This window comes from Cryptomeria japonica, chromosome 10 (assembly GCF_030272615.1).
Source record: "Cryptomeria japonica chromosome 10, Sugi_1.0, whole genome shotgun sequence".
In the NCBI taxonomy this organism is placed as follows: Eukaryota; Viridiplantae; Streptophyta; class Pinopsida; order Cupressales; family Cupressaceae; genus Cryptomeria; species Cryptomeria japonica.
The window spans coordinates 836,472,850-836,487,408 of NC_081414.1; positions in this window are offsets into that span (position 1 = coordinate 836,472,850).

A 14,559-nucleotide genomic window follows, 5' to 3' on the forward strand; every position below is an offset into this window, starting at 1 on the left:
AGTCGACTCGCCTAGGACTCGCGTGGCGAGTCCAGGCGAGTCCCTGCGAAAGACTCGCGAGTCTTTCGCAAAGACTCGCGCGAGTCTTTCGCTCGGACTCGCGAGTCTTTCACAGGGACTCGCAGGCCCAGAAAAATGTGCCCGTGAGGGTTAAAACCGCGTTTTTTTTTTATTTTTTGACTTCATTTTGGTTTTTCTTTGGCTGGAGCAGGTTAGAAGGGTTTGGAGGAGTAGAGGGAAGAAGGAAAAATCAGCAAGAGAGATCTAGGTAAGGATTTTTCTCTTTCTTTTTTTTTTTCATTTGAATCATTTCATTGTTTTGAAACTGAAAAAAATCTTGAAAAACAAGGGGATATGCTGCCAAATTTTTTTCTATTTTCTTTCCTAAGTTATTTCCTCTTTTTTTTTTCTTGTTTTTGAATGCTATTTTTCCCAAATGATTCATTGTCATTTTTTTTGTTGATTTTCCATAAAACCCTGCTGATTTTTTTTTTTCATGTTAAATCAGCAATGGCAAGTTCAACTCCAAGGGCAACCCCAAGGTCAAGAAGACAAAGAGATAAAGCTTGGAAATATGGGATTGCAGGAAGCAAAAAGGGGGAGGTCACTTGCACCGAATGCACAAGATGGATGACTGGTGGAATCAATAGATTAAAATACCACCTTGCACAAATACCTGGATATGGTGTGGAGGCATGCCCCAAATCAACTCCTAAAATTATTAGAGAGATGAAGGCCATTCTTGCTGAGAATGATATGCATAAGGAAGAAAGGCAAAAAACAAGAGAAGCCATAGCAGCTGCAATGAATCCCACATTGTCCACTTCGGGTCCCATTGGTCACAGTCGGGGTCGTCAGTCACTTTCATCTTTTGGTGACAATGAGGGTGAGGCTAGTGGCACTCCTGTTAGATCAGACCCTAATTTTTTTGTACCACGCAATGTTCCAGGTGCACAACCTTCACTTGAAGGTACAGGATGGAATAGAGAGAAGCATGAACAAGCACGGATAGCAGCTTCAAACTTTTGGTTTTACAATAATCTATCTTTCAATGTAGCAAACAATGTGTATTGGGAAAGTTTTGTTAATGCATGTACAGTGGCGGGTAAGGGGTTTAAGGCCCCAACAGGTCATGACTTCAGTGGGCCATTGCTAGAGAAAGCTGTGAAAAATACAGAAGGTGTGGTTGATGATCAGAAAAGGTATTGGAAGAGAAAAGGATGCAGCATTTTATCTGATGGATGGACAGATGGACGGAATAGGACTCTTCTCAACTTCTTGGTGGCTTCAAATGGTGCAATGGTATTCATAAAGTCTGTTGATGCCTCAAATGAAATAAAAAATGCAGAGACTTTGTGTAATCTGTTGGATGGTGTGGTTCGGGAAGTTGGAGTTCAGAATGTTGTCCAAATTATCACGGACAACGCAGCTGCATATGTATCTGCAGGTAGAATGCTTATGCAGAGGCATCCTTCGATTACATGGAGTCCTTGTGCTGCACATTGCTTGGACTTGGTGCTAGAGGACATTGGGAAGATTGGATGGGTGAAGAAGGTGGTTGAAGATGCAAAAAGTGTCACCAAATTCATCTACAACCATACTTGGGTGCTTGCTTTGATGAGAAAACACACAAATGGCAAGGACCTTGTGCGACCTGGAGTGACACGATTTGCTAGCCACTTCATCACTTTGCAGAGCATTCTTAGTGCCATTCCTCATCTTAAGCAGATGTTTGTGTCAGATGCTTGGTTGGGGTCTGCATACTCCAAAAGACCTGAAGCAGAGAAGATTGTGACCATTGTTTTTGATGAAGGGTTCAATAAAAGTGGAGAGGAGTTGACTGCGGTAAGTAACAAACACAAAAGTAAAGTTTATACAATCTTGTCTATTTGCTGATTTTATTTTTTAGGGGTTGATTTTGTACTAATTTAAAATTTGTTTTAATTTTTTAGGTGACAGAACCTTTGGTGAAGGTTCTTCGTATGGTGGATGGAGAGGGCATGCCAATGGGTTTCATTTATGAGGCCATGGATAGGGCCAAAGAGGCCATTTCACATTACTATCGTGGAAATGCAAGAAAATGTGAAATCTTTTGGCGCATCATTGATCGTAGGTGGACAAACCAACTCCACCAACCGATACATGCCTTCGCCTACTTTTTGAACCCGAAATTCTACTTCTCTGATTCATTTAGGGCTGATGAGGAGGTCATGGCAGGTGTTATTACATGCATTGATAAGATGACACCTGATCCTGAGTTGAGAGACAAGGTTCTTGATGAGTTGGAGGTGAGATTTGACATTTGCAATTGCTCTATCTTTATTTATGAATTCGGAAATGTTCATTATTGAATTTGAGTTTGACACTTTGACTATCTAGTATCTATTTCTGAATTTGGAAATGTTCATTCCATTGTTCAAGATCTACAAAAGTGCAGAGGGGAGACTCTTCTCATCACAACTAGCAATTGATAGGAGAGAAAAACAACAACCAGGTAAAACATTTAGTAACTTAGTTCAATAGTGCAAGAAAAAACCTACAAACTTGATTGTTACATTTTTTTCTCAATTCTAATATTTCTAAATGTTTTTTGTAGATTTATGGTGGGAGAATTATGGTGCCGGCACGCCTAATCTTCAAAAGATAGCTATCCGTGTTTTGTCTCAGCCATGCAGTGCTTCTGGGTGTGAACGAAATTGGAGTGTCTTTGAAAGCATTCACACAAAGAAGAAAAATAGATTGTCACAAAAGCGGCTCAATGATCTAGTATTTGTTCGGTACAACCTTCGCCTTCGAGTTAGACAGGTGGAGGGTGTTTCACATGAGGCCATTGACTTGGATGAAATTGATCCATATGGTGATTGGACCATGAATGAACAAAATGATGGTGATGATGTCCTCCTTACCGAAGAAGAAATTGCAGAAATAGAGAGAGGAGCAGCACAAGATGCAGAAGGAGCAAGATTGGATGAAGATGAGGACGAAGATGAGGATGATGATGAGGACTATGACTTTGAAGAAGAATCATCTCACCATTTAGATACCACAACACCCACTGCTACTACTTCTAGCTCAAGGCCTGAAAAATTGAGCTATATTAGGAAAAATACAAAGAGGAAGATGTAGTCTTCTCTTTGGTTTGTTCATTCACATTGCTGTTTTTCACATTTGCAGTTGGACTTGGACATATCATTATATGTAATTTTGTGAACATTTATATACTTATGCTGCCATTATAGTATTATACATTTTAGAGTTGAAACTTGAAACTTGAATATGCTGCCATGAATGATGAAATTTCAAATATTGCGTGTTTGTACTTTGTAGATCATATGACGTGTAATGTTTCAATTATGGCACTTATGTTCTCTAAATGCATTAATTTCTTTATGTTTTTTTGTAAAACTACGGTTTTTTTTTTTCCGGAGTCTTTGCCGAGTCTTTCGCGAGTCTTTCACGAGTCCGAGTCCGAGTCCAAAATTTTGGTTTGCCGAGTCCGAGGCGAGTCCGAGATTTTCAACTATGTTGAGGATGCTATTTATACCCTCATTCATTTTCATTTTGATATATAGAGATAGAGATAGAAATAGAATTAAGGGAGAGCAATAAGAAATAGTTAGAGTTTTTGAGAAGCAAGTTATTTTGTAGCAAGATTGAGCTTTGAAGAAGGAATTTCAAACAATTGTTGTTTATGATGGCTTTGAGATCAATAAAATATTGAAGTTATGGTGTTTTATTGCGATTCTTGTGGTTATCTTCATGGTTGTTTACTTTCTTGAATCATTCTCAGTCAAAGTAGTATTTAAATTTGAAGGACTAAGTGTTGGGCTTGATCTTTGGTGAGATTCATACTCCAAACCACTAGCTTCTTACTGATTGTAAGGACGCCTTGTGTGGTCGACTGGAAATATTTGGATTGCATAAACCTTCATTCATTATTGAGTCATTGATATGTACCTTCATGGTAGTGCCTATGATTCTTGATGATTTGAAAATCATTATTCACCTTAGAAGATCGCATCAGTTTCAGTAAAGTTGTAATTCCTTGGCAATACTGAAGTTGGTAGAATCTTGCCAAGTCTAGCCTACATTGAGTCATTCTTAGGATTAGATTAGAGTTTATCTCTTGCAAACCCTATCCTTTTGATCTTTTTGGAATTCATTAGTATTAGGAAATCCTGTTCCTACAATTCGGATACGTAAGTCCCCTTGATGAAACAGCAATCACAACGACCACTGGTGCTTATCCACACGTAGAGACCCTACATAAAAGAACATTGGAGTCACCCTGATTGATCCTTTTTTGCGACATCTTCAGCAATCAGAGACTTTATTCAAGAGAGGATAAGGTACCCTTGGGTATTTTATTCTGTGTATGATTGTGTACAAAATACACGTCAATAGAATTGGCGCTAGAAGGAGGGCTCGAACATCCGAAATCCGAAAATTTACCAAAAAAGAAGAATACATTTCAAGCATGATCATGAATCACGATGGTGTTGCCACATGAGGGATTGAATCAAGTAGTGCAACCTAATTTGGAGATAGGCGACATTCAAGAAGATATTGTTTCAGGATTGAATCACCTAGCGTGGAACGTAAGGAGAAGTGAAGTTGAGTATAATAGAGTGAGAATCTTTTTGGAACAAGAAGAAGATAGGGCTGAAGAACACCGAAGAATCGCAGCTAGAGAGCTTCGCAACCAAAGGAACTTACAATAATCTCCGCAAGACAAAAACTTCACGCTGGATCGCATTGGTTCTTTCTCGCCCGAGAAACATCAAAAGATATTGAGGTCAACACCAGGCATCAAGAATCTAAGTGAGCTTCAGTTTACTTCAAAGTCGAAGCGAGTCAAAAGAGAAGATACTCCCAAAGAATTTGAACTAAGACTAGAGGAATCTCCTGAGTCATCACAAGCTCCGTCTCTTCAAGAACAAGTACAAGCGGCGATCCAATCAAGTATCCAAGCAATTTTCCAGACAACAAGCCAGGCTACTTCATCAAGCCCCTTGTCAAGCTTTCAAGCCTCGAGAAACATGATGGCACACCGTGCTCCTCCTCCTCCTCCTCCTCCTCATGCACTTAACGGCGCTACTTGGCTAATCAATAATCCATCACCATTGGAATTTGCAGTCTATCATGACATGCCAAAGAATCCAGAACACTTTTGTTCAAAATTCAATGTCAGTGATTTCAATCGTACAGCAGAGGATCATATCAAGATGTTCGAGGATCATCTTCGCAACAGACAAATCGAATATGGAGATGTAGCATGTAGGCTTTTTCCCTACTCATTGGGAGAAGAAGCATATTTCTGGTTCATTCATTTGCCTATAGGGTCAATCAGGACTTGGGACGCCATGAAGGATGCATTTATTGCCAAGTTTGGTATACCAACCACGTCGGCCGAGTTGTATAGACAATTTGTTGAAATCCGAAGGAGAGAGCATGAACCAATCACCTCTTTCAACAATAGGTTCCACCGCGCATACACGATGTTACGGCATCCTTATCTCATTGCGGACCCAAGGGAAATCTACTATGGGGCCTTGGACCATCTCACTGCTATGTTCGTAAGGACACATCCTATACCAAATGACCTAAACGCAGCATATGAGAAAGCTATTGAAGTTAGCAAGCACATGGGACAGAATATTACTGGGCCACTATTGCATATGGGACCTGTCGCAGCACCAAATCAAATGCAGACAGTTGGAATGGCGTTGGCTAACTAGACTCCAATTATGAATCCAATTCCTCAAGCAACATATCCGAGCGTGCAGCCGACAAACCAGTTGGTCCTCCATCCTGGAGTTCCGATTTCACAAGCTCCGCCAGCACAACCTGTGTACCTGCAAAATGCAACAAACTCATCAAGAACACAGGAAGAAAAGGACGAAATGAAAGAGTTGATTGAACAAGTCAAGAAACTGTCAACCGAAGTAACTCATCTAAGGAATCAGAATAATCAACTCCAAAGCATGCAGAGGGCCAACCATGGCCAACATACAAACAATCAAAATTTCCAAGGTAATAACAATCAAGGTTTCAAAAATAATTATCAAGGAAATAATAACCAAGGCTTTCAGAGGAGACCATGGAATACGGCGCCCAATAATGGAAATGTGGTGACGCCATTAGATAACCCACCAAATTCTCAAAATCAAGAAAATCCTTCTACCAATAAAGTGTTTCTAGCAAAGGCGGCCTTGTCCAGTTGGTGTAGACTTCACAATACGAACCAACATTCTGAGTTGCAGTGTCCTGAGTTCAAAATCGCAGCCGACATATTCCAGCAAGAAATGCGTAGTAATGATCCACCTAAAAATCCACCAACAACTGGATATGAAATGGTCCCAACTACACGGTATGATCAAGCCATGATTGTGGAAACCTAGAGAAATTCACAAGAAGAAGATAGTCAAACTCAAAATGGGAGATTTCCACCAGAATCTGCTAACGGACCAATGGTACCTCTACGTTCCCATTTCCCACCTGCATCCGCAAATGGACCCGTTGAAGACTCAGAATATTACTTTCCACCTTTGAACAACAGTGTCCTAGTCGAGGGAATAAAAGAGGTATTCCACCAGTCATCAGGAGGCGTGAACCAAAGGGTTTATCATAGAAATCAGAGAAATCAAGAACCCCTAACCACATCGATCCCTCCGAACAATTTCTCTACTCCTCCGGATCCACAAGCCAGCAACAATCCAGAATATCCACAACACACACAAGGATACAGACAAAGGAATATTGCACCCCCCATGGGCAATGAAATGAAAAGACTAGCCACGTTGGTGTTAGAAGAACTCAAGAAAGTTAAAGTTAGTCTACCACTCTATGAGTTACTCAAAATCTCAGAAATCAAAGATGCAGTGATCAATAGCTTAAGTGAGTCTAGTACAGTAAGGTCAAATGTTCAGGACTCGGCCAACAAAGCTCAAGCTACCATCAATGTGACCCAAGAGGAAGCTGATGACAAAGGGCAATCTGAACAAGACGAATGCATGGTCCAGACCATAACCTTCCCAGCCAAAAAAGAAGACATGTTAGAAGGAAAGGTGTTACTCAAAAGGGGCGAGACTAAGAAAAATCAACCTACTATCAAAGAGGGCCTCGCCACTAGTCAGATCCTTTCAGAAAAGGAAATTGCCATTAAAAAGGATGTGGTCAAGAAAGGAAAATCTCCAAACAAAACTGATCACTCAAAAGAAGAGGGTCTAGTAAAGGACAACAATCCGAAGGTCAATGAAGTGAAACATCAAGAACACAGTGGGGATTCTTCAGCCCTTTCCCATGGAAAAGATGAACCAGCCCCGTTCCTGCTATCAGTTAGAATTTTTGGGAAATTATTACACAATTGCCTCTATGATTCGGGAGCTTCCAATAACGTGATGCCCCTGGCTGTCTGTCAAAGACTAGGTATAACTCCCGCTCCTACCAAAAGAAAGGTCACTCAGCTAGATAAGACAGAAGTTCCAGTCATGGGCGAGTTGAACAACATCCACATGCAATTGGCCGCGGACCCGAGGGTTCAAAACTTCATAGACATATCAGTAGTGGATATTCCTGATTCTTATGGGATGCTCCTGAATAGAGATTGGTCACGGAAATTGAATGGGTATGTGTCGACTGACTTTGCACATATGTGGCTACCATGGAGAGGAGTCCCAAATCAAATCAAGATCGACAACACTCCAAGGTTTTTGAGAAGTGGATGACCTGATCGAAAGTTTTTATCATTGGTCTATGTCTCCTAGGTTTTTGTGCCAAATTTAATATTTGGCTATGCATTTAATATTGTTCAATAAAAAGGGGGCTATTTGTAATAAACCCTAATTAGGGTTTAGGTGTCATAATCTTGGCCATTGATCTTCTTTTGATCTGGACCGTTCATTGTAATTGAGGATGCTATTTATACCCTCATTCATTTTCATTTTGATATATAGAGATAGAGATAGAAATAGAATTAAGGGAGAGCAATAAGAAATAGTTAGAGTTTTTGAGAAGCAAGTTATTTTGTAGCAAGATTGAGCTTTGAAGAAGGAATTTCAAACAATTGTTGTTTATGATGGCTTTGAGATCAATAAAATATTGAAGTTATGGTGTTTTATTGCGATTCTTGTGGTTATCTTCATGGTTGTTTACTTTCTTGAATCATTCTCAGTCAAAGTAGTATTTAAATTTGAAGGACTAAGTGTTGGGCTTGATCTTTGGTGAGATTCATACTCCAAACCACTAGCTTCTTACTGATTGTAAGGACGCCTTGTGTGGTCGACTGGAAATATTTGGATTGCATAAACCTTCATTCATTATTGAGTCATTGATATGTACCTTCATGGTAGTGCCTATGATTCTTGATGATTTGAAAATCATTATTCACCTTAGAAGATCGCATCAGTTTCAGTAAAGTTGTAATTCCTTGGCAATACTGAAGTTGGTAGAATCTTGCCAAGTCTAGCCTACATTGAGTCATTCTTAGGATTAGATTAGAGTTTATCTCTTGCAAACCCTATCCTTTAGATCTTTTTGGAATTCATTAGTATTAGGAAATCCTGTTCCTGCAATTCGGATACGTAAGTCCCCTTGATGAAACAGCAATCACAATGACCACTGGTGCTTATCCACACGTAGAGACCTGTTGACGTGTATTTTATACACCATCATACACAGAATAAAATACCATTAGGCATCTTATCCTCTCTTGAGAAAATAGTCTCTAACTGCTGAAGATTCGCATAAAGGATTAGTTAGGAAGACTCCAAGGTTCTGTTAGTAGGGTCTCTACGTGTGGACAAGCTTCCAGCGGTATGATGTGATTTGCTGTTTCCTCCAAGGGGCCTTACGTATTCCGAAAGCTAAAGATTTTATTAAACTAAGAAGCTTTCAAAAAAAAATAATAAAAGGATAGGGTTTTCAAGAGATCTAATCTAATCTAACCCTAAGAATGACTTCGTGTAGACAAGACTTGGCAAGATTCAACCAACTTCAATTTTGCCATAAGGTAACAACTCAATTGAAATTAGTGCGATCTTCTAAGGTAACAAAATGATATTCAATACATCAAAGGTCAAGGACACTACCACGAAGGTACATATCCAAGATACAATAATGATTGAAGATTAAGGGATTCAAGGTATTTTCCAGTCGACCACGCAAGGCGTTCCTACAATCAGCAAGAAGCTAGTGGTTTGGATTACGAATCCTACCAAAGATCAAGTCTCACACTATGTCCTTCAAATTAACACACTACTTTGATTGAGCATGATTCAAGCAAAATCAAACAACCATGAAGATAACCAAGAAAGTTGCAACAAAACACCATAACTTCAATATTTCATTGATTTCAAAGTCATCATGTACAACAATTGCTTGAATTCCTTTCCTCAAAACTCAATCTTGCTACAAAATAAAATTGCTTCTAACTTCTAATCTCTTAGCTATCTCTCTTCTCTATTACATCAACTATTATATCAATGAAATGAAAAATGAGGGTATAAATAGCATCCCCAATTACAATGAAAGGTCCAAATTGAAAGTAGATCAACGGACAAGATCATGACACCCAAACCCTAATTAGGGTTTGTTACAAATGGCCTCCTTTTTACTGAACAATATTAAATACATAGCCAAATATTATAACCGGTAAATATATAGCGAGGCTCTATCCAGGATGCTTTTGAAGTTCAGATAAACTACGTAGCCAAGGGACCAGGGCGATAATACATCCAAAGGCACTCATGCACACATGCAAGTCGATCTAGTTCGAACGACCTAGCGAACAAAAATCGCTTCTGTCCCTCTTTGAAGGACCGGAGCTTGAATTTCAAGGACAAGGCAATTTTGAATTTCAACTGGTAAAATGTATCTCCTTTGATCTTCTCAATTTGCGAAATCGTTCAAATCTTTCAAGGACAAGGCAATTTTGAATTTCAAGCTCCGGTCCTTCAGTGAGGGATAGGAGCGATTTTTGTGGATAAGCTCTCTGTGGTATGATGTGATTTGCTGGAATCACAAGGGGACTTACATCTGATGATTGAACTTCCGATCTGCTTTGCTGGAACACAGGCTCTTACTGGCTTAGATTTAAAAAAAAATGGAAAAGGGGGTGAAGAGAGGATCTAATCCTAATACTAAGAATGTAGGAGCAATGATTTGATTTTTGATGAAACTCTAACTAGGTCTTGTTTTGACATCAATGGAACATCTACACAAGGCTAGTGCGATCTTCTAAGGGAAGCTTTATGATGTTCAAATCATCACCGCAGGCATAGACACCATCAAGTTGATGCATATCAATGAAGAAGCGACAAATTGAAATTGAGCTTAAGCTGAACGATTCCAGTTGACTACACAAGACAAGTCTGTAATCAACAAACTGCTAGTAGTATGGATATACGAATTCCACCATTAATCAATCACATTTCCTCCATTCATCTAATCATCTACCATCTAGGATTGAAGACTCAACAAGAAACCATGCAAATTGCAAGAAACGACACACTTCACCATTACTTCAATGAAAATGGAGTTTGTTTACAATCAATGGCAACAATTTCTTGCCTTGTCCTCCTATTCTACTCTAATTACTATTCTATCAATTTCTAACTACTCTCTATCTACTAACTGCTTTCAACTATTATTTACAACTCTCTCTAATTATTTTTAATTAGCCTTTACAAAATGAAATGTCAGGGCTTATATAGTGCCCACAATACAATTCGATGGCTTAGATCAATTCGAGATCAATGGCCAAGATTCAACAATGAAAACCCTAATTAGGGTTTGTTACAACTATTACATAGCATTTAATGCTTGACCAATGATAAAATTGCATTGCTTGGACACATGTCCTCTCTAGAAAAATCGACCAATGGATAGCCGGGGTAGGTACATCGGAGTTTGTGCCACCTTCCATGAGTTAGGTACATTGAATCTGGACATGCTGAGGTGGACCACACTGACTGGAGGAGTGATGACTGGGATGCCACCTCATCTGACACTTGTAGCTTGCTAGATATTCAATTTGATGTCGTTGAGAGGCTATCTTTAATTAACTCTTGTTCTAACTCCTTTTGTCCTTGATGTGCAAGACGATTGATGTACCTTGCCTTGGAATGCTAGATTTGGAAGAGGTCGCCCTTGTCCTGGCTTGATCGTCCCGGCGAAGACCGTCCTTGATCCGACTTGATTTTCCTTGATGAGATCTCCATTTGATGCCTACACAACATTTCAAAATTAGAAACATGATTTTGCAATGAATAACTAGATTAGATTAATTTTTAGGAAACTTCATAATAAATCCTTGAGTTATTATTTCCTAAAAAACGATTGAGCTATTACAATTCAAAATTCAAAATTCAAAATTTGAAGGCTATGACGATCAACAATCAAAATCAAAACAATAAATCCATATCGCCATACCTCACTTGAGAGCTAACTCTAGAATGCAAAACAAGGAATTTGCCTAGGCAAAAATCAAAATTTGATGGCTTCAACGTGATCTTCAAGCAAATGTCCTTCCTATCAACTTCGCCACCCTTGGAGCCTTTGATGTGTTCTTCAATGTCCTTGGCAAGTTCGCCTAACTTGAAACTCGAACTCCTTTGATAATGCTTGCACCTTCCCTTTGAAATTCGCTCCTCCTCTTGAATGATAATTTCGCACTTCCTTTGTATACTTCAAATCGCATATGAAAGAGGATGCTTGAATAATGATTTAAAAATGAAATAAACACCTCCTTTTATAAGCGCTCACCTCTCACAATTACTTCTAGGCCGACTTTGATAAAATGAGGCAATCAAAACGATTTTAAATAAATAATAATGGCCGACCTTGACAAAATAAACCCAAGCGCTCAACTTGATTTTATAATTAATTAACTTTATGCCTTTATAATTAATTTTTTTGATTTTTAATAGGCAAAATTAATTAATAAATGTTATGCGTTATTTTTAAATGCCACTTAATTAAATTTTCAAAACCTATCGAATTTAGCATTTAAAATAAATTCAATTGTTTGTTTTGGAGCCAAAATGGGAAGATGAAAAAATACAAACCTCATCGCCCTGGTCCCTGACTGAGGGACAGGAGCGATCCATCATCTTGGTCTTGATTCTTGCAATTTTAACGTTCAAAGTCTTCATCTCCACGTTGAATTTGCCACTTTCGTTGGGTTCTTCGAGCTTGATTGATTTGCTTGTGTGAACGAGTGCCCTTTATGACCATTATCGCCCTGGTCCCTTGGAGAGGGACAGGAGCGATCTAGATGTTTTCACTTAGATCTTGCATCTTTAATCTCCAATTTTCATCACAAGGCGAATAATAACATTATTTCTTCATTCTATGCTTGTTTCACTTGACTTCTACAAGGCGTTTTGATGTTTGGAGGATCATCGCCCTGGTCCCTTGGAGAGGGACAGGAGCGAACTTGAAGCCCTAGTCAAAATGCGTCATCCTTCAACCTTGGTTCTTCGTTCATTGCCTCTTAAATAATGTCCTTGATCTTGTGTGTCCTTGCATTGTCATGATTTTGAAGGAACATGAGTGTTTTAATAGAAATCGCTTTGGTCCTTGTCCAAAGGACAGGAGCGATATAGCCTCTTTGGCTCAATTGATAATCTTTCGACGTTTGAAACCTTTGTATATCATCCCCTTAAGACACCTTAGACCCTTTACCACCTCGCATGATCTTTTCTTAACGTGATTTTTGAGAGATTTGGCCACTATGATAAATATCGCTCTGGTCCCTTGGAGAGGGACAGAAGCGAACTTGAATGTCTTGGACTTGTCCTTGCTTCCATTAATTTGCCACCGTTTTCATCGTGTAAAATAAAGTCTTTTTGATCCCCTTGGACACTTGAAACGTGATCAACTTTCAAAATCTAGGCCTTTATGGAAATTTCGCTCTGGTCCCTGCCTGAGGGACAGGAGCGAACTTAGGTATTTAAATGCAAATCCTTCATTTTGGCGGTCCTTGTAACTTTGTGCTTGATTGAGATGCTTCGAAACGCCTTTGCCACCCTTCACCTTGACTTGAAGTGGTCCTGAACTTAAGTGGAAGGCAAGATAATCAAAATTTCGCCCTGGTCCCTTGGTGAGGGACAGGAGCGATCTTGCTCTTGTAGGCTTCATCTCACCTTGCTAACTTCAAAATTTATCTTCATTGGTCTTGTTGTACCTCCTTCCACTCATCCATGCCTTGGAATTCACTGTAACTTGGCAAGAAATTTGTCTAAGGTAAAAATCGCTCTGGTCCCTGACTGAGGGATAGGAGCGAACTTAGGCATTTGGGTCCCTTGTTGACGTTTCATAATCTTCAATTTGTCTTCAATGGGTTCAATTCACCTCCTTTCTCGCCTTCAAACATAAAACTTGCTTGATCTTTGCCTGAATTTTGCCTTATAAAGAATTTCGCTCTGGTCCCTGGGAGAGGGACGGGAGCTACCACTGAGTTCGCCCTAGTCCCTGGCTGAGGGACAGGAGCGATTTTGCTTCAAAGTCATGTTTTCCTCATGTTTGCGTTTTCAACTTATATTCAACTGGTAAAATGTATCTCCTTTGATCTTCTCAATTTGCGAAATCGTTCAAATCTTTCAAGGACAAGGCAATTTTGAATTTCAAGCTTCGGTCCTTCAGTGAGGGACAGGAGCGATTTTTGTCCTCCAGGCCCAAAAATCAACTGAGGTGACTCACTTGAGGAACCAGAATAATCAACTCCAAAGCATGCAAAGGATCAATCACAATCAAAATTTCCAAGGAAATAATAATCAAGGCTTTAGAAACAACTATCAAGGAAATAACAACCAAGGTTTCCAGAGGAGACCATGGAATACGGCTCCCAACAATGGAAATGTGGTGACGCCTCTAGACAACCCACCAAATTCGCAAAATCAAGAAAATCCTTCTACAAGCAAAGTGTTTTTAGCCGAAGCAGCCTTGTCTAGTTGGTGCAGACTCCACAATACGAACCAACATTCCGAGTTGCAGTGTCCTGAGTTCAAGATCGCGGCTGACATTTTCCAACAAGAGATGCGCACCACTAATCCACCTGAAAATCCTCCCACGACAGGATATGAAATAGTTCCAACCACACAGTATGGTCAAGCCATGATTGTTGAAAGCTGCAAGTATTCACAAGAAGAAATTAGTCAAGTACAAAATGAAAGATTTCCACCAGAATCAGCTAATGGACCGATGGTACCACCAGGATCTCAATTCCCACCTGCATCTGCAAATGGACCTGTAGAGGATTCAGAGTATTATTTTCCACCATTGAACGACAGTGTCCTAGTAGAAGGCATAAAGGAGGTATTTCACCAATCATCAGGAGGTGTGAATCAAAGAGTTTATCACAGAAATCAGAGGAATCAAGAACCTCTAACTACGTCGATCCCTCCAAACAATTTCTCTACTCCGCCGGATCCCCAAGCCAGCAATAATCCGGAGTACCCGCAGAACACACAAGAATACAGACAGAGGAATATTGCGCCCCCCATGGGCAATGAAGTGACAAGATTGGCCGCGTTGGTGTTGGATGAACTTAAGAAAGTC